The following is a 20950-nucleotide window of genomic DNA, read 5'->3' as shown; positions in this document are numbered from 1 at the left end:
GATCCAATCGGGGAAGGAGATTGCGGTTGTTAAGGCCTTTATCATGCAGAGTAGATATACTAGTAAGAGATATATTTTACTGACCAGAGTTTGGAGTTCTCCAAGCGCCTTTGCCGATCTGCCGAGGATTATTGTGGATGCTGCCGCATTCTTCCGAGCCAAAGAGGGGAGCTCGATGGAGAAGTTGTTCTGGTCGTAGTACCTTGCGCCATAACTTCTAGTGCCCCTAAGCGACCAGCTGAAGCAGCTGTCTGAGCTGCACAGGGTGGCCGAACTGGCCACGAAGGATGTTATAGTCCACTTGTGGCCGACCGAATCCATCCCTAGCAGTCACTTCGGACTTGTGAAGAGGCTGGTGGAGGCGCTTCTTCGGATCGATGCGCTTAAGCGGTCGTCCTGCATTGAAGGTGCCTGGATGGCCTTCTCCCATGTCAAGGTGCAGTGGGCAAAGATGAAGGCCACCAAAATTGCCACCGCAGGGCCGCCTGAAGAGAAAGAGCACCGGCGGCCAGAGAAGTACTTTGACAAGGTTCTCGAGGGAGCCCGCATTATGGAGGGCCAGTGTTTGAAGGACGTCCTCTTTGAGTAGGTGAGTCCTGTTTGTAAGAGTCATGTAATGAACTCCTGGTGTATGATAGTTGTGATTATGCTTTATTATTAGTTTATCCTCCTATTTTGTTACCAGTCGTCAGCTTCAGCCCCCACGTAAATATTATAGGGGTGTTCGGTAACGCATGACTGCACTTTATCCAATGGCTTGGTCCGATGTAGGAGGCATCTTGCAAGGTGAACTAGGCAATCAGACTATGCGGCTTTAGCACTTTCACTTAGCCATAAGAGTCCACTGATGGCGCTAAGTACTAGCCCCTCGTTGCATGAACGGCAATCTAGAGTGTGGCGCCTTTGCAAGGCAACTGGTCGAAAAGCCAGCCCCTCGTGTAATAAGACATAAATCGTGAACAATTTGTAGTATAACACTAAGTCACCGGATCGCTGACCCGCTCTCGCTTATCATGAAGGTCAGTGTTCGACTTTCTCCACTGAGGTACTTAACCAGACGAACCGAAAATATCAGTAGTTCTCCCTTTACTACCTTAGCCGAACTTGCGGAATGTAAGGTGGTAAACATAGGAGCCGGACAACCCAACTATAGACCAGAGACATGATTCGGAGCTGATGCATATAGTGCCATATCCGAGACGCACAAGAGTTCCCTATAGGTGTTCGGGCTTAAGAATTTGACTGGGTCGAATACAGCCCCGGGTACTAAGACCGTGTCGATCCACGTACGTCAGTCAAACATAAGGGGGAACACAAATGACTAGGAAAAAACCCAAGACCCAACCAAGAAGGTGATAATCATCTGCGTCCTTTATATCTTTATTGATACGTCGATGACAAACAATGTCGTTCGATATTAAGGTCATATTACATGCCCAAAGAGAAAAAGAAAAGATTTTACATAAGGGAAAGTCTAACACAGGGCCTAAAAATCATAGTTCAGAAAAAAAATCCAACGATGCCCTGCAGCATGTCTGCGCCTTTTCTCCTCAGTAGTGAGTCCTTTGAGAGGAGTATTTGATGGTTGAGATGCGCCAGCCTTAAAAGGATCTCCTGCGACAACCATCTTGCAAGTAGGGCTCTTGATGAACCTGCGTTAAAAGGGAAAAAAGATATATGCGGTCCATCTATGGTCAAGCCATGCAATGGACCTCTTCTGCAGTGTGCCTCTGGTACCGCCCAAGGTATTTTTAGTGGGTAATCGTGTACGCGTGGTACAAAAGCCACAACCTGGTGGGGGCGATCAGCGGAGGCCGAACTGCTAATCAATGTCCGGATCTGTTGATTTATCACTATTATGCATGGATCGGACTCGTTTGGATACGTCGCTGGCTTTATTGGCCAGTGAACTGTTCGGCTTGATAATGCTGCCATATACTTCGGCTGCAATGGCTGCAGTGTGCTATTCAGTATGGAGTGAGCACTCCATATTACCATTGGTTGTAATAATGCCACGAGGTCCAGGCATTTTAAGCTTCAGGTAAGTGTAGTGCGGGATTGCATTGAAGCGGGCGAAACCAGTTCATCCGAGCAGTGCATGGTATCCACTACAGAAGGAGACGATGTCGAAGATTAACTCCTCATTGCGGAAGTTATCTGGGGAGCTGAATACTACCTCCAGTGTAATTGAGCCCGTACAGCGGGCCTCCACTCCAGGTATCACACCTTTAAAGGTCGTGTTACTAGGCTTGATTCGTGATGGGTCGATCCCCATCTTACGGACATTATCTTGATAGATCAGGTTGAGGATACTTCCTCCGTCCATAAGGACTCTAGTGAGGTGGTATCCGTCAATGGTTGGATCAAGAACCAGGGCGGCTGAACCCCCATGGCGGATACTGGTTGGGTGGTCCCTGCGATCAAAGGTGATCGGACAGGCTGACCATGGGTTAAACTTGGGAGCGACAGGCTCTACGGCATAGATGTCCCGTAATGCACGTTTACGCTCCCTTTTAGGGATACGAGTGACATATATCATGTTCACTGTCTTTACCTCGGGGGGAAACTTTTTCTGACCGCCGGTGTTCGGCCGACGTTGCTCATCATCGTCTTCGCTTGGAGGCCATTTCCCTTGTGTTCGGTATTTATCTTACCGGCCTGTTTGAAAACCCAACAATTCCCGTTGGTGTGATTTCCAGGCTTATCGGGGGTGCCATGAATCTGATAGGGCCTCTCGAGGACTTTATCTAAGCTGGATGGCCCGTCTTTGTTGCCTTTGAAAAGTTTCTTCCGCTGACCGGACTTAGGACCACTGAATCCGGCATTGACTGTCGTATCGTCTACGTCGTCGTTGTTGTTGTTCCAAGGTTTGTTTTTATTGTGGTGAGGTTTACAATTGTCGTCCCGCACCTCGGAGGTGCCGAAGTCACCCAAGCTATTGCTTCTACGGGCCAACCAGCTGTCTTTACCCGCACAAAAGCGGGTCACGAGTGTCGTTAAGGCTGCCATGGTCTTCGGCTTTTCCTGCCCAAGGTGTCGGGCGAGCCATTCATCACGGACGTTGTGCTTAAAGGCCTCTAAGGCTTTGGCGTCTGGACAGTCTACGATCTGGTTCTTTTTAGTTAAGAACTGGTTCAAAGCTTGCGAGCTGATTTGGCTGGCTGCTGAATTATCTGAGTCAAGTCATTAGCATCCGGTGGCGGGACATTAGTGCCCTGAAAGTTAGCCCTAAAAGCATCTTCCAAGTCTTCACGGATTCTAATGGAGTTTTCTGGGAGGCTGTTTAGCCAGTGTCGTGCTAGTCCTTGCAGCTTTAGATGAAGATATTTAATGGCGTGGAGATCATCTCCTCGAGCCATGTGAATGTGGAGAAGAAAATCTTCAATCCAGACGGCCGGATGCGTCGCTCCATCATACTGTTCGATGTTTACGGGTTTAAACCCTTCCGGAAACTAGTGCTTCATGACCTCATCGGTAAAGCATAGGGGGTGTGCAGCCCCTCTATATCATGTAATGTCGTGGCGGAGATCGGCTGACATCTAGGTTTGGTTAAGAACATAGTAACGGTCGTCACGCCGGGCTTCATAGCCATTGTCTCACGCCGGGGCATGGCCCCTTGATCCTTAGATTGATCTAGTCTAACTAGCCTTATTGGCAAGGTCGCGTTGCAAGTCGTAAGTGTATCCCGCGGCTGTCGTCTCCCTGCCTCTTCGGCGAGGGGTGCGGGTTGGTGTTCGGCTTGACATGCCGTTTTATCCCGCCCACATGGTGGTCGGTCTGGTTGGTCCGCCTGATTATACTTCGATGGTATTGGCTCAAGGGCTTCATCGTTGAATTGTGGCAGCAGCTTACGCTTAGGGTAACTTTTAACAGGTCACTCGTGGCCGTATTCCTCAGCGTCCAGGACCTTAGTCCACCTTTCATTCAACGTATCTTGCTCGGCTTTGAGTTGTTGCTTCTTCTTCTTCAGGCTCCGGGTTGTAGCGATGAGCTGTGCTTAAAGCATTCTTGGTCGAGGGGTTCTTCTGGGACGATAAAATCTTCGTCGCCGAGGCTAACCTCCTCTACGGTTTCTGGCATATAGTTGCTGTTCTCCGAATCCTCGTGATCAGCGTGTCCAGGACTATATTCACCCTCTTCCCTCTCATCTTGTTCGGACATGGGCTTGATGAGGTATTCAGGATCTTTGGTGTTGTCCAGAGTCTCACTATCTCCGGTGCCGGTGTTGTTATTCTTCGCCCGACGCAACCGTGAGTGGCGCCACTGACATTGGCGCTTTGATGGTTTATCGACTGGTTTCTCCTCATCTGGGCTCGGATTATCCTCGTCATTGTTTTTATCCGGAGTGTCCACCATGTACACATCATAGGTTGAGGTGGCCGTCCAACGCCCCGTGACGGGTGGGACTTGGCTTGGTTCGGCATCGGCATCGTCTTCCATGCCGTCAATGTCTTCGGACGCATAGTCCAACATGTCAGTTAAGTCCTCGACATTGTCTATTACATGGGTGGTGGCTAGGGCATAAAATTCCCCACTCTCAGCCCCAGTGCAAGCTGGGTACCGTTTGGAGGTAAGGACTCCATGATGGCGAGAGACTGCCTCAAACCCAATGCTTCATCTAAGAGCGGACGCGGGACCGGAAACTACAGATCTGCCGGGCTAAGTTCGGCATGGGACACCTGGTCGGGCCCGTGGAGTGCAAACCTCGGCAATTCGGGATGGTTGCCCAGAGCCAAGTCTAAGATTTCATCTGGGTCTTTGGTCGGGAGTTCCACAAGGGGAAGAAGTTCGGCGGGGTCATGCTCCCGTCTTTGGACAGTAAGACCTGCCCCGGATCTAAGGCCAAGGCTTGTGTGGATGTCGACCCCTGGACAGGATCTGACGGGGGATCCGAAGAGTGTTCTCGACGGGGACACAGAGTGGCAGCCAAGGCCACGAACCCGTCGAAGACTAGGTCTCCTCGAATGTCAGCAACGTAGTTCAGGTTTCCGAACCTGATCTGGTGGCCGGGGGCATAACTATCAACTTGCTCGAGGCAGCCGATCGAGTTGGCTCGAAGCGCGAAGCCACCAAACACAAAAACCTGCCAAGGGGTAAAGATTTCCTTGTACGCAGCATCATTGTTGATGAAGAGGTGAGCCATCGATCCTTCTATTGACGATACAGCGGAGCTCTCAATGAAAGCACCAATGTCGGTGTCAAAACCGCAGATCTCGGGTAGGGGGGCCCAAGCTATACGTCTGAGGATCAATGGTTACTATGGACAAATGACAGAGTGTTTACCCAGGTTTGGGCCCTCTTGGTGGAGGCAAAACCCTACTCCTGCTTTATTATATTCGAGGGTGTGGAAGTTACAAGAGTTGATCTACCTCGAGATCGATTCGGCTAACCCTAGATTAGCTAGCCTAGCAATGTTATGATGCTACCTCCGATCTACCCTCCGGTTTATATAGACACTGGAGGGGCTTAGGGTTGTACAAAGTCGGTTTTACAGAAAGGAATAACATATCCGGACACCTATACTTGCCATCCATGCATACGGGAGTCCCTACCAAACACGAGAGATAATCTTCTGTCTTGTATCTTGACGGCCTATTTGTCCGGCCCACATTGATAGACCGGATACCCAAGGGCCCCCTAGTCCAGGACTCCCACACCGGTACAAATATTGAACACAAGATATGAAGTAGGGTTTGAGAGGAGATGGTTCTGTTGAAGATGTTGTTGGAGATTGCCCTCCCCGAGATGGGAGAGTTGTTGGTGATGGTGATGACGATGATTTATCCCTCCGGAGGGATGTTCCCCCGACGGAATCGCTCCGCCGGAGGGCAAAAGTGCTCCTGCCCAAGTTCTGCCTCACGACGACGGCGCTTCGTCTTGAAAGTCCTCTCTCTATTTTTTCTAGTTAAAATGACTTAAATACAAGAAGAGGGGCACTGGAGGTGGGCTGCGCTGAGCACAACCCACCAAGGCACTCCTGGGGGCCCTAGCGCGCCCTGGTGTCTTGTGCTCACTAGGTAGCCCCCTACAGTAATTACTTGCTCCATTATTTCTCATTTATTCCATAAAAATTCCTCGTGAAGTTTCAGCTCATTTGGAGTTGTGCAAAATTGGTAGCCTAGCATAGCTTTTTCAGGTCCAGATTCTCAGCTGCCGGAATTCTCCCTCTTTGTGTGAACCATGCAAATTATGAGGGAAAGGCATTATAATTACTCCAAAAAGCTTTATTATGCATAAAAACAATATAAATAACAGTAGGTAAACATGATGCAAAATGGACGTATCAGGTACCGGTGTGAGATGTATCAATAGTAGTCTTTACACCGGTTTTGGCATACATAGTGGACGACTTTAGTGCTATTAGTTCTATGTTACTAAATTTGTGCATGTACACACCTGTTAGTTTCAATTTGCTGTCATCCAAACACTATCGCTATGTTGTTGCAAATATATTTACCTTCCTCATAAAATGTTCCGTTTCTTTTTTATAGTACATGAGTAAGAACTTGTAGCGTTGTTGTAGTTAATTATAGCTTCTGATGTTTCAGAATTTGGTCGTTGTCTCAGTAGCAATTAATTCATTTGCACATTGATCGTTCTTAGAAGATATGTCATAATTAACTTGTTTCTTCAGTTTTTCAAATTAAGTATTGGTGATTTTCTATGTTACTATAAACCCATTTCCCCTACAATTGTTACTGATCTAATTTTAAATATTATAGGATGAGCGGAAGTGTTCTTACTTTGAGTGGGTTGATCAAGAGTGGCCACAGTCTTTGAAGATGTGCCTAACAAAGCTCTGGAGCATGTATGAGGGAGAGAACAGAGGTAGGCTTAATTACAGGAAGTGTTGTCAACTCTAAAGAATATTTGAAGATGTGGGATAAAAAGAGGAAGGTGGAGAATGAGCCCAGATTTTTTAAATCAGACTTCACTAAGATGGTGTTGGTGAAGGAGAAGGCACTTTCCCAGTTGGCCAGTGCAAAATAGGTTCTTACTGAACTGAAATCAGAGGTGGATAAGACGAGCCTGGATGATGTCGATTAGGGAAATGGATATATTGTTCAATATTGTTCTTATGAAGCTGAACTAGCTATATGCTGTATTGTGTTGTTTTTAGGTAGCTATCGTATTGTGATGTTAAAATATATTTATGTGCCTGATATGAAATTGACAAACAGTTGTTTGATATGAAATGTGAATTTGCGTAATACTAGAATTATTAATTGTAAACTAATAAACCTGCTAAATGGGTCATGGACTTTGCAAACTGTTAGGGATATAACTATTGGGTATGACCCGCCCAGGAGGGGCCGGGTCATACCACTGGTGGTTGCTACGTCTTGAGCTTGTGTTGGTTTTCCTTGAAGAGGAAAGGGTGATGTAGCACAGTAGCGTAAGTATTTCGCTCAGTTTTTGAGAACCAAGGTATCAATCCAGTAGGAGGCTCCTCACAAGTCCCACGAACCTACACAAACAAACAAAGAACTCGCAACCAACGCGATAAAGGGGTTGTCAATCCCTTCATAGCCACTTGCGAAAGTGAGATCTGATAGAGATAATGATAAGATAAATATATTTTTGGTATTTTATAATATAGGTGCAGAAAGTAAAGATGCAAATAAAAGTAGATTGAAAGCTTATACGATAAAAGATAGACCCGGGGGCCATAGGTTTCACTAGTGGCTTCTCTCAAGATAGCATAAGTATTACGGTGGGTGAACAAATTACTATCGAGCAATTGATAGAAAAGTGAATAATTATGAGATTATCCAGGCATGATCATGTATATAGGCATCACGTCCATGGCAAGTAGACCGACTCCTACCTGCATCTACTACTATTACTCCGCACATCGACCTCTATCGAGCATGCATCTAGAGTATTAAGTTCATAAGAATAGAGTAACGCATTAAGAAAGATGACATGATGTAGAGGGATAAACTCAGGAAATATGACATAAACCCCATCTTTTTATCCTCGATAGCAATAATACAATATATGCCTTGCAACCCTTTCTGTCACTGGGTAAGGACATCGCAAGATTGAATCCAAAGCTAAGCACTTCTCCCATGGCAAGAAAGATCAATCTAGTAGGCCAAACCAAACTGATAATTCGAAGAGACTTGCAAAGATAACTCAATCATACATAAAAGAATTCAGAGAAGATTCAGATATTACTCATAGATAAACTTGATCATAAACCCACAATTCATCGGATCTCGACAAACACACCATAAAAAGAGTTTACATCAAATAGATCTCCACAAGAGAGGGGGAGAACATTGTATTGAGATCCAAAAAGAGAGAAGAAGCCATCTAGCTAATAACTATGGACCCGAAGGTCTATGGTAAACTACTCACAACTCATCGGAAGGGCTATGGTGTTGATGTAGAAGCCCTCCGTGGTGGATTCCCCCTCCGGCAGAACACCGGCGACAGCTCTAGGAAGGTTACGGTTGCGGAAATATTTCTTCGGTGGCTCCCTAGATGTTTTCGAGGTACATAGGTATATATAGGAGCAAGAAGTACGTCGGTGGCCGCTTGAGGGGCCCAGGAGACAGGGGGGCGCGTCCTCCTATCTCCTGGCCGCCTCGATTGCTTCTTGACTTGCACTCCAAGTTCTCCGGATCACGTCCATTCCAAAAATTACGCTCCCGAAGGTTTCATTCCGTTTGGACTCCATTTGATATTCGTTTTCTTCAAAATACTGAAATAGGCAAAAAAAATAGCAATCCGGGCTGGGCCTCCGGTTAGTAGGTTAGTCCCAAAAATGATATAAATGTGTAAAATAAAGCCCATAAACATCCAAAATAGGTAATATAATATCATTAAACAATCAAAAATTATAGATACGTTGGAGATGTATGAGGCATCCCCAAGCTTAATTCATGCTCGTCCTCGAGTAGGTAAATGATAAAAACAAAGTTTTTGATGTGGAATGCTACCTAGCATAATTCTCAATATAATTTTATTTATTGTGGCATGAATGTTCAGATCCAAAATGATTCAAGAAAACAGTTTATAAAACATAAAAATTAATAATACTTTGAAGCATACTAACAAATAATCATGTCCTATCAAAATAGCATAGCCAAAGAAAGCTTGTCCCTACAAAACCATATAGTTAGGCCATGCTTCATTTTCATTACACAAAATACTCCGATCATGTACAACCCTGATGACGAGCCGAGCAATTGGTTCATCCTTTTTAACACGCTTTAGCTTTTTTCAACTCTTACGCAATACATGAGCGCAAGCCATGGACATAGCACTATGGTGGTATATGGTGGTGGTTGTAAGGACAATAGGGAGAAGATAGTCTCACATCAACTAGGTGTATCAACGGGCTATGGAGATGCCCAGTAATAGATATCAATGTGAGTGAGTAGGGATTGCCATGCAACGGATGCACTAGAGCTATTAATGTATGAAAGCTCAAGAAAAGAAACTAAGTGGGTGCATCCAACTTGCTTGCTCACGAAGACCTAGGGCATTTTGAGGAAGCCCATCATTGGAATATACAAGCCAAGTTCTATAATGAAAAATTCCCACTAGTATATGAAAGTGACAACATAGGAGACTCTCTATCATGAAGATCATGGTGCTATTCCAAAGCACAAGTGTGGAAAAGAGATAGTAGCAATTTTCCCTTCTCTCCTTTTCTCTCATTTTTTTTCTTTTTCTTCTTTTTTCTTTCTTTCCTTTTTTTCTTTTCTTTTTTTTCTTTTTTTTCTTTTTTGGTGGGCTTCTTTGGCCTCTTTTATTTTTATAAAGTCTGAAGTCTCATCCCGACTTGTGGGGGAATCATAGTCTTCATCATCCTTTCCTCACTGGGACAATGCTCTAAGTATGAAGATCATCACACTTTTATTGATTTACAACTCAAGAATTACAACTCAAAGCTAGAACAAGATATGACACTATATGAATTCCTCCGGCGGTGTACCGGGATATGCAATGAATCCAGAGCGACATGTATGAAAATTATGAAGGTGGCTTTGCCACAAATACGATGTCAACTACATGATCATGCAAAGAGCAATATGACAATGATGGAGCGTGTCATAATAAACGGAATGGTGGAAAGTTGCATGGCAATGTATCTCGGAATGGCTATGCAAATGACATAATAGGTAGGTATGGTGGCTGTTTTGAGGAAGGTAAATAATGGGTGCATGCTACCGACGAAAGTTGCGCGGTAAAAATAGAGGCTAGCAAAATGGAAGGATGAGTGTGCATATATCCATGGACTCACATTAGTCATAAAGAACTCATATACTTATTGGAAAAGTCTACTTAGCCCTCGAAGCAAAGTACTACTACGCATGTCCCTAGAAGGATAGATTGGTAGGAAAATACCATCGCTCGTCCCCGACTGCCACTCATAAGGAAGACAATCAAAAGAGCACCTCATGCAACAAATTTGTCACCCAACTTTTACCATACGTGCATGCTACGGGACTTGCCAACTTCAACATAAGTATTTCTTAATTTCATAATTATCCAGTAGCATGACTCTAACATTACTACCTTTATATATCGAAACAATTATCAAGCATCAAATTGATCCTAGTGTTTAATGCACTTTCTATGATAGTTTTTATTATACCTAACTTGGATGCTCATCATTCTAGGACCAAATTCATAACCATAGCAAATACCATGCTGTTCTAAGAGACTCTCAAAATAATATAAGTGAAGCATGAGAGACTAGCAATTTCTACAAAATTAAGCCACCGCCGTGCTCTAAAAAATATAAGTGAAGCAGTAGAGAAAAAACTATCTAGCTCAAAAGATATAAGTGAAGCACTAGAGCAAAAACTATCTAGCTCAAAAGATATAAGTGAAGCACTAGAGCAAAAACTATCTAGCTCAAAAGATATAAGTGAAGCACATAGCATATTCTAATAAATTCTAATAAAGTAGTCTTCTCCCAACAGGTGTGTGCAGCAAGGATGATTTTGTTAAACTAAAAAGCAAAGACTAATATAATACACGACGCTCCAAGCAAAACACATAACATGTGGCGAATAAAAATATAGCTCCAAGTAAAGTTACCAATGAACGAAGACGAAAGAGGGGATGCCTTCCCGGGGCATCCCCAAGCTTAGGCTTTTGGCTATTCTTGAATATCTTGGGGTGCCTTGGGCATCCCCAAGCTTAGGATTTTGCCACTCCTTATTCCATAGTCCATCAAAGCTTTACCAAAAACTTGAAAACTTCACAACACAAAACTCAACAGGAAATCTCATAAGCTCTGTTAGTGCAAAAAAGAAAAAGCACCACATAAGGTACTGCAATGAACTCATTCTTTATTTATATGGGTGTTAAACCTACTGTGTTCCAAGTTCTCTATGGTTCATACCCTTACATACTAGCCATAGATGCATCAAAATAAGCAAACAACACACGAAAGGCGGAATCTGTCAAAAACAGAACAGTCTGTAGCAATCTGTAACTAACGCAAACTTCTGGAACCTCAAAAATCCTACCAAAATAGGACGTCCAAAAGAATTTGTCTATTGATCAGAATAAAAAAGAATCCATGCAAAATCACGTTTCTGTGATTTATTGAATTTTTTCTCGTGAGTGCAAAGTTTCTGTTTTTCAGCAGAATCAAATTAACTCATATCATAGGTTATCCTATAGGTTCTACTTGGCACAAACACTAATTAAAACAAGAAAACACATCTAAACAGAGATTAGATGCAAAATTTATTAGTAAACAGGAACAAAAACAAAAAATACAAAGAAAATTGGGTTGCCTCCCAACTAGCACTATCGTTTAACGCCCCTAGCTAGGCATAAAAGCGAAGATAGATCTGTAAGTAGTGCCATCTTTGGCACTTGATTCGTAGGTAGATCGCATGATAGATTCATACGGTAATTTGACTTGCTTTCTTGGGAAGTGCTCCATGCCTCTTTAATTGAAATTGGAATCTAATATTCCCTTCCTTCATATCAATAATCGCACCAATCGTTCTAAGGAAAGGTCTACCAAGAATAATAGGGCAAGAAAGATTGCAATCTATATCAAGAACGATAAAATCAACGGGCACCAAATTTCTATTTGCAATGATTAGGACATCATTGATCCTTACCATTGGCTTTTTAATGGTGGAATCCGCAAGGTGCAAATTTAAAGAGCAATCATCAAGATCATGGAAACCTAGAATATCACATAAAGTTTTCGGAATCGTGGAAACACTAGCACCCAAATCACACAAAGCAAAACACTCATAATCTTTAAGTTTAATCTTTATAGTAGGTTCCCACTCATCATTAAGTTTTCTAGGTATAGAAACTTCCAAATTAAGTTTTTCATCAAAAGATTGCATCAAGGCATCAACAATATGTTTGGTAAAAGCTGTATTTTGACTATAAGCATGAGGAGAATTAACAACGGATTGCAACAAGGAAATACAAATCTCTAAAGAACAATTATCATAATAAAGTTCCTTGAAATCCGAGATAGTGGGTTCAATACTATTTAAAGTCTTGATCTCTCCAATTGCACTTTTACCAAATTTAGCATCAAGATCTAAAAATTCCAAATTATCGGAACGCTTTTTGACAAAAGTTGATTCACTTCCAGTCCCATTATCATCAAGATTCATATTGAAAAACAAGGATCTAATAGGGGATGCATCAATAACTTTTAGATCTTCATCATTATTTTCATGAAAACTAGAAGAACACACTTTAACAAAGCAATCTTTCTTAGCATGCAATCTAGCGGTTCTTTCTTTGCACTCGTCAATGGAACTTCTCATAGCTTTGAGAGACTCATTGATATCATGCTTAGGAGGAGTAGATCTAAGTTTCAAAGAATCAATATCGAGCGAAAGTCTATCAACATTCCTAGCCAAATCATCAACTTTGAGCAATTTTTCTTCTAGCAAGGCATTAAAATTCTTTTGAGAGACCATAAATTCTTTCACATTATTTTCAAAATCAGAGGGCATCTTACTAAAATTACCATAAGAATTATTGTAGGAATTTCCATAATTATTAGAGGAATTGCTAGGGAACGGTCTAGGATTAAAGTTTCCTCTATAAGCATTGTTTCCAAAATTATTCCTACCAACAAAATTTACATCCATAGATTCATTATTATTCTCAATCAAGGTAGATAAAGGCATATCATTGGGATCAATAGAAGCACTCTTAGTAGCAAACAATCTCATAAGCTCATCCATCTTTCCACTTAAAACATTAATTTCTTCTATAGCATGCACTTTTTTACTAGTAGATCGTTCAGTCTGCCATTGAGAATAATTAGCCATAATATTATCAAGAAGTTTTGTAGCATCTCCTAAAGTGATTTCCATAAACGTGCCTACAGCGGCTGAATCTAAAAGATTTCTAGAAGCAAAGTTCAAACCGGCATAAATTTTTTGTATGATCATCCATAAATTCAAACCATGAGTAGGGCAATTGCGAATCATTAATTTTATTCTTTCCCAAGATTGGGCAACATGCTCATGATCAAGTTGTTTAAAATTCATAATATCATTTGTAAGGGAGATGATCTTAGCGGGAGGAAAATACTTACATATAAAAGCATCTTTGCACTTGTTCCAAGAATCAATACTATTTTTAGGCAAAGACGAAAACCAAATTTTAGCACGATCTGTAAGAGAAAACGGAAATAACTTCAATTTGACAATATCATTATTCGTGTATTTTTTATTTTGCATCTCACACAAATCAACAAAGTTGTTTAGATGGGCAGCGGCATCTTCACTAGGAAGGTCGGAGAATTGATCTTTCATAACAAGATTCAGCAAAGCAGCATTGATTTCACTAGACTCAACATCATTAAGAGGAGTAATCGGAGTACTAAGGAAATCATTATTATTGGTATTGGAGAAATCACACAATTTGGTATTATCTTGCGCCATGGCAACAAGTAATCCAACACACAAGCAAACAGAAAAAGGAAAGCGAAAAAAAGAGGGAGAGATTGGGAAAGAGAGGGCGAATAAAACGGCAAGGGTGAAGTGGGGGAGAGGAAAATGAGAGGCAAATGGCAAATAATCTAAATGCGAGGGAGATGAGTTTGTTATGGGTACTTGGTATGTCTTGACTTGAGCGAAGACCTCCCCGGCAACGGTGCTAGAAATCTTTCTTGCTATGTCTTGAGCTTGTATTGGTTTTCCTTGAAGAGGAAAGGGTGATGAAGAATAGTAGCGTAAGTATTTCCCTCAGTTTTTGAGAACCAAGGTATCAATCTAGTAGGAGGCTCCTCACAAGTCCCACGAACCTACACAAAAAAACAAAGAACTCACAACCAACGCGATAAAGGGGTTGTCAATCCCTTCACGGCCACTTGCGGAAGTGAGATCTGATAGAGATAAATATATTTTTGGTATTTTATTATATAGATGTAGAAAGTAAAGATGCAAATAAATGTAGATTGAAAGCTTATATGATAAAAGATAGACCCGGGGGCCATAGGTTTCACTAGTGGCTTCTCTCAAGATAGCATAAGTATTATGGTGGGTGAACAAATTACTGTCGAGCAATTGATAGAAAAGCGAATAATTATGAGATTATCTAGGCATGATCATGTATATAGGCATCACGTCTGTGACAAGTAGACCGACTCCTGCCTGCATCTACTACTATTACTCCACACATCGACCGCTATCCAGCATGCATCTAGAGTATTAAGTTCATAAGAACAGAGTAACGCATTAAGAAAGATGACATGATGTAGATGGATAAACTCAAGCAATATGATATAAACCCCATCTTTTTGTCCTCGATGGCAACAATACAATACATGCCTTGCAACCCTTTCTGTCGTGGTGGGCGCACGGCAGATGCCAAGGGATGGCTAAAGAGAGGAGGAGGATCGAGGGTACTGGTGGGCTCCAGAGGCGAGGTTATTATGCGCGGGCGCGGGATGCCGGACATACCCAGGTTCGGGGCTCTCCGGAGAGATAACATCCCCAGTCCTGCTAAGTTTAGTTGGATGATCGATAGTACAATGTCGCTCCCGGAGCTGTATGGAGGAGGAAGGAGGTTGGCCAAGGCTTGGGCTGCTCCTTCTCCCCGGTGTCGCTGTTTGGTGGCTAGTCCTATGCTTGCCTGTGTTTCTCTTACATATGTCTCGTATCTATGTTGCATCGCATGCCTCTGTAGGCGTGGGCTTCTGGGTGGTTTTATAGATCAACCCACCCAGGGTTACAATGGTAATATGCCAAGTTAGTGGGTTTGTATTGTCAGTGTCCGGGGTACCGGGCTGGGTCCTTCTTGTGGGCTTGTGGTTCACCGGGTTACCCTACGTGCGGGCCCTGCGTGCCTAGGGGGACTGTGCACCGTCTTGTCGATCATCAGGGCGTGGCCGAGTCGAGTCGTGTACAGTGTTCTCCGTCAGGCTTCCACTTGCTGTCGTCAGCGGTGAGCGCGGGAGCACTGTTGCCACGCCAGCCCTAGTCAGCGGGTAGGTAAGGGGTACCGTTGCCATGCTCCGGCTGACCATAGACATGGGCGGGAACACTGTAGTCTTGGTCATCGGTGGTTGAGGTCTCGTCCCATCGTACCGCCTGGATGGGACGGGAGCTGACCCGTGGCTGGGTTGCCATGGACGCCACGGGTGGGTTGGCTTGCTAGGGAAGCGATGGCTGCGTCGGGTTGAGTCGTCTTGTGCCAGCTGTTGCGGCCGGGTCGACGTATCTTGCCGAGTCGAGGGGCTTGGCCAGGTTGTGGGCCTTGCCGGGTCGAGCGACCCGGCCAGGCGCGTGCCGGTTCGCGGGGCGTTGCGGGCCCCGCTGTTTTTGCAAAGGATCCGTTTCCGTTGCCTTTCCGGGGTTCATCCCCCCGACAGTAGTCCCCTAAGCTGTGAAGGTCCGTCATCTTCGGATGCGTTGGCCTTCGCAGTTTCCCCCTCGAGCAAGGCGGAATCTACGAGCGCCGGGTCCGGCAACACCCACTGTGTGCCAGTTTTCTCGGAAACCGGATCGCGGCATCCCGGCCGTGGCGGGAACCGAGGAGTCCGCTGAATCTTGAGGCGATCCCTCGGGCTTCGCGCAGGTGCCACATGGCGCCCAGAAGTCACAGGATCCTAACAGGCCACGCGCGCGACGGGACCGGGCGATGGGCCGGGGCTCGCCGCCGCGCGCCCTTGGCCCACGCACGCGGATTTATTGCGGCGTCTGGGGGCCGGTTGCACTTCCCCGGGAAGTTAGTGCGCGTGTACGTGCGCACTTATTGCGGGGCAGTGGAGCGGTTGTGTGTAGACGATCCCACTCCCCCACATTTGAACTGGGGGTTATAAATTGAGGGAGCAAGGGGGCGGCGGACATTATTCTCGCTCGCACCCTCCTGTCCCCCTGCTCCTGCTCTGCTCTTTGCCACCGACGCACAACTGCGCTCGTGGCCCCGAGCAGAGATCTCTCCGTCATCCATCTTCTCTCTTTCTCTTCCGGTGATGTCACTACCGCCAGGCTCCTGGATGGGCTCGACCGTCACCACCGACGACATCACCTATCTTCGGTCTTCGCGGCACCTGCCGCTGGAGACGGACGACGGTGTTCGTCTGCTGCGCGGCGAGCAGAGGCCCCAGCTCGAGGGGCAGGAGCGCGTCGTCTTCCTCACGCATTTTGATCGTGGTTTCGGGCTGCCGGCGAGCACCTTCTACCGCGCGTTCTTTGAGTTCTTCGGGCTCCAACCGCACCATCTTGGCGTTGGCGCCATCGTCCAGCTCTCCGGCTTCGTGACCCTGTGCGAGGGGTACCTGGGGGTCAAGGGAATGATCAACCTCTGGGCGCACTTCTTCTCCTTGAAGCAGTAGGGCCCGTCGGCCGGGGAGTTCGCCGACTGTGGCGCCACTGTCATCTCGAAGCGGTCGGGGACGGACTTCCCCAAGATAATGCTCGAGGATTCTACCAAGAAGAGGCAGAACTCCTTCTTCTATGTCCGCAACCATGGTGCGGACCATATTAATCTACCTCCCTTCGCCGTCGCGCCGCCGCGGGCGAAAACAAACTGGGGCTACTCCCTCCGGTGCCCGTCGTAGGAAATCGTCAATCTCTGCGAACGGGTGATGGTGATGAGGACGCAGGAGGGGCTCACCGGCACCGACCTCCTTGCGGCGTTCATCACCCGCCGGGTCCTTCCACTTCAGAGGTGCTCCTGCGTCATTGGCGAAATGATTGGGCTTCAGGACCCCAACCAGATGGGGTCGACGCGGCTCTCTGCGGAGCAGGTCGCGCGCGGCGTGAACGACATCTCCAAGGCCAATCTTGAGGAGGACTGGCATTTCGGCAAGGCGCCATACAGCCAGTCGAACCCGGCACTGCAGGTGAGCGTCTGGTCTTCTTATTTTGCCGCTGCGCATCTTCTTATTCGTCCTGACGTGACACAGGAGATACTTCTGAATGCGGGCTGACATCCTTACGCCCGGGCTCCATCGCAGGTGGTGCCGGTGGAACCAGAGGAGCCCGCGGCTCACGGAGGCGAGGAGGTGGCTGAGTCTGACGCCGGCGCTGGGCATCGCGCGGGTAAGTTTTGAATCTTTCCTTCTTCATTTGTCTTGAATTGCTGATCATGTCACGGCGCGGGCGATGCTGACGCCGGTTGTTGGTGTAGCAGCATTGGGCGGGGGAGGCGGCGAGGCGGGCGGAGCCGGGTCCTTGCATGGGGCGGCGCTGAGCCGCCCGCATGGGCAAGACAACGTCGTGCCGCGACCTCGAGCCCCGAAGCGCACGGCGGACCCAGCCGAGCCTGGGAGGCCGGCCAAGAAGAAACGCGGGAAGCCGCCCCCGGTCCCGGTCTTGACGGGGTAAGTTCATTTCCTGCTTGCGCCTGGATTTATTGAGCCAGTCTTGTCTCTTGTTTGCTTATTCTTCCTTCTTCTTCAGGTCGCTAATAGCGCTAGCGAGGGGGGCGGCGGAGGCCGCGGCCGTTGAGGGGGCCGTGTTCCATAGGAGCCGGTACAACCTCGCCGGCCTAGCCGAGGAGGAGGGACGGGGCGACTCGGACCGCGGCCTGGACCCGAACGATGCTGAAGCCTTGGCCTGGCGGGAAAGGAGTCGGGCCGAGGCAGAGCTGGAGGCGGCGTCGGTCCAGGCTTGGACCGACGCGGCGGCGGCATGGGCGCGAGCCCGCGCGGAGCCGGCCTAGCGTGATATGCCGGAGGGCATGGTGGTGGCAGCGACAGTCTTTGAGCCGACGTTGTTAAGGGAGCGCAGCCGTGGAGGCCGGGCTAAGGTGGTGGTCCTCGATCGGGAGGTCATGGAGGTGGGGGCGATACCCCGCCGTGTGCCGACATGGTCGAGCGCACGGGGGCCGGTGGTGGTGGAGGCTGCGGCGTCTTGGAGGAGGTGTTGCAGGCGGCGGCGCCGGAGGCGCCGCCGGCAATGGAGGAGGAACCACGGGCGGCGGTGCCTGAGGTGGTGACGTAGGGCGTCCTAGCGTCTGGGTTGTTGACGAAGTCGGGAGGTGCGTCGGGGGAGGCACTGGCCGCGTTGCAGGCGGCCAGCGAGGGGCACGCCTTGGTCCCCGGCAGGGAGGGCGCCAAGCTATCGTGCTGCAGCCCGCGCGGAGCGGCGGTGCGGCCATCTTCGGGCCTCAGACCCAGCAGGAGGCAGCGCGGGACACCGTCAGCCGCCGCCTGCGAGGCCGGACGGAGCGGCTTGAGGCCTTCGCCCAGGACGAGGTGGAGCGGACGCACGACCTGGAGCGCGCCGTTTTGGTAAGCCTTCTTTCTTTTGTTTTCTTGCAATTTCTTCTTTGTGGGGGCGCGCCAGCGCACCCACTGGGTGTAGCCCCCGAGGTTCGGGCCAACTACATAGTAGTTGGGTCGAATCTTAAGAGCGTTGGCCTTGTTCTGACTTCTATCTTTTTTCAGCATCTTGACGCCTTCCAGGTTGCCGCCTTCAACCGGCTCCTGGGCAAGCATCGGGAGCTCAAGGAGCAACTTGCTACCAAGGAGGAGGAGCTTCGCATCGCCCCAGGTACTCTTGTGCTTTTTTCTAGTGGGAGCGCGCTAGCGCACCCACTGGGTGTGGCCCCTGAGATTCAGGCCAACTGTGTAACAGTTGGGCCAAATCTTAAGTCTTGTCTTTCTTTTTCTTCTACTGAATTCTTCTTCTTTGTAGCCGAGGTGCTGTCTTGGCGGAGCCGGCTGCTCCGGGCTGGTCACCATTACGACCGGCTTGTTGCCGATACCGGCTGTCTTGGCATCAAGGCGGCGCAGGCGAGGGCGGAGGTGGCCGCGGCCCGATGGTCTCTTGACGAGGCCAACCGGCTTCATGAGTAGCTGGCGGGTCATAAGAGCCGCCTCGAGGCCGAGGTGGAGCTCCTTAAGGCGGAGGCCGCCAAGGTGGTGGAGACGCAGCAGGCCCTGGTCGAGGTGGACCAGCAGCACGCCCGGCTGGCCGACGACAAGGGCCGGCTCCAGGCCGAAGTGGGTCGCCTGCGGGAGCAGGCCACCGCGGCTGAGGAGGCCCATCAGGGCGAGACTCGCCGCCGCGAGGCGGCCGAGAAGGCGGCCAAAGAGAATGACACCGAGGTGAAGGAGTCCCTTGCTAAGGCAGCCAACCTAGAGACGGCGCTCGGGGAGCGCGACCGTGGCATGGAGCGGGAGCGGCGTGGTATGTTGCTTGAGGCGCAGCACCTGGAAGAATCCTACTCCAGTAAGTGCTGCTTCTTGTAGTTTGCCGGGTCGGGACCCGGTCCTTTCTTCCTTGGTGTTCTTCTAACTTGTTTCTTCTTTTGCGATAGGGGCCTTCCCGGAGACGCAGCGGTTGGCGGAGGAAGCCGTCCGTTATCAGCGCGATCCGACTGGCATTGCCGGGTCTGGGACGGATCCGCTGACGGCCTGGACCTTCCCGGAGGTCATCACCGCTGTTGAGGCCCGCTGGCGGGTCCTAGGGACGCAGATGGAGTGGTTGTCCCGGGCCAGCACCGCGATGACGACGGCCCTGTGGCCGGACTCCGTCCATCCGCGCAGCTTCTCGCGCCTGGCATGTTGGTTGGAGATGGGCCCAGTCCGCCTTGTTGAATAGCGAGTTTCTGCCGCTCGGGCCGATGCTCAGATGGCGCTCCAGAACGCGCTGTCTTGGCATCCAGATATTCAGCTGGACGTGCTGATGGTCCAGCGCGCTGGTTCGGAGCGGTTGCTGCAGGAGCAAGCCGGTGGGATCGCCTCCCGGGCCAGCTACATTGCCGAGTTCGCCTTCCACGATGAGTTACATCTGGAGCGGACAGAAGACGGCGGGGTCGTGGATGGCGACGACTATGGCTTGCTTCTTCGCGATCTGGAGGGAAGCTTGGAGGATATGGGTGTCTACGGCGACGCGGATGCCGAGGAGGACACTGGTGCCTCGCTGGACCCGGAGGCCGGCAGGGGAGAGCCGTCGACGTCGCGACGCGGCACTGGGGATGCCTGAGAAACTTTGTGTAAATAACTATTGAGCAGCAGGTCCACCCACCCATTGGGGGTTTTAGGCTGTAATGAACTCGTGTTGTGGGCCTTTGATTTAAATGTTTGTGTGTAAATGTCGTGAGCGCTTGATTGCTTTCTGCCTTCCGCTTTTTCGAACCAATTTCATACGCTTTTACTCTCTCAAACCTCCCCCCCGGAGTTAGACGGCCGAGGCTCCGGTCCGTGACAAGGAGTTCGATTCTTTGAGAGGGGCGCGCAGAACTTGGGTCCTTAAAATTGTTGAGTGCGAGCGAAACACCCACTGGGTCGACTGGCGGCAATCCGGCTTGGCCGGTTAGTGAGCAGCTAGTCGTGCGGCTAACTTAGTTTATGAGCGACGGGCTGGGTTGATCGACCCGGCGGCCTTTGACTTAGTATACGAATCACTGGGGAGCTTTGGCCCGTTGTGCTTGCCCGCCGTCAGCCAGTGCTGGATCTGTGGTTTTAGGGCGAAGTGGGGGACCGTGGCATCCTAACTTTATCAGGAATCACCAAGTAAAGCGGCGGGGT

The sequence above is a fragment of the Triticum dicoccoides genome, chromosome 6B, assembly GCF_002162155.2.
Source record: "Triticum dicoccoides isolate Atlit2015 ecotype Zavitan chromosome 6B, WEW_v2.0, whole genome shotgun sequence".
NCBI classification, from domain to species: Eukaryota; Viridiplantae; Streptophyta; class Magnoliopsida; order Poales; family Poaceae; genus Triticum; species Triticum dicoccoides.
The sequence above is the reverse complement of the archived record's forward strand: the minus strand, read 5'-3'. Positions refer to the sequence as shown.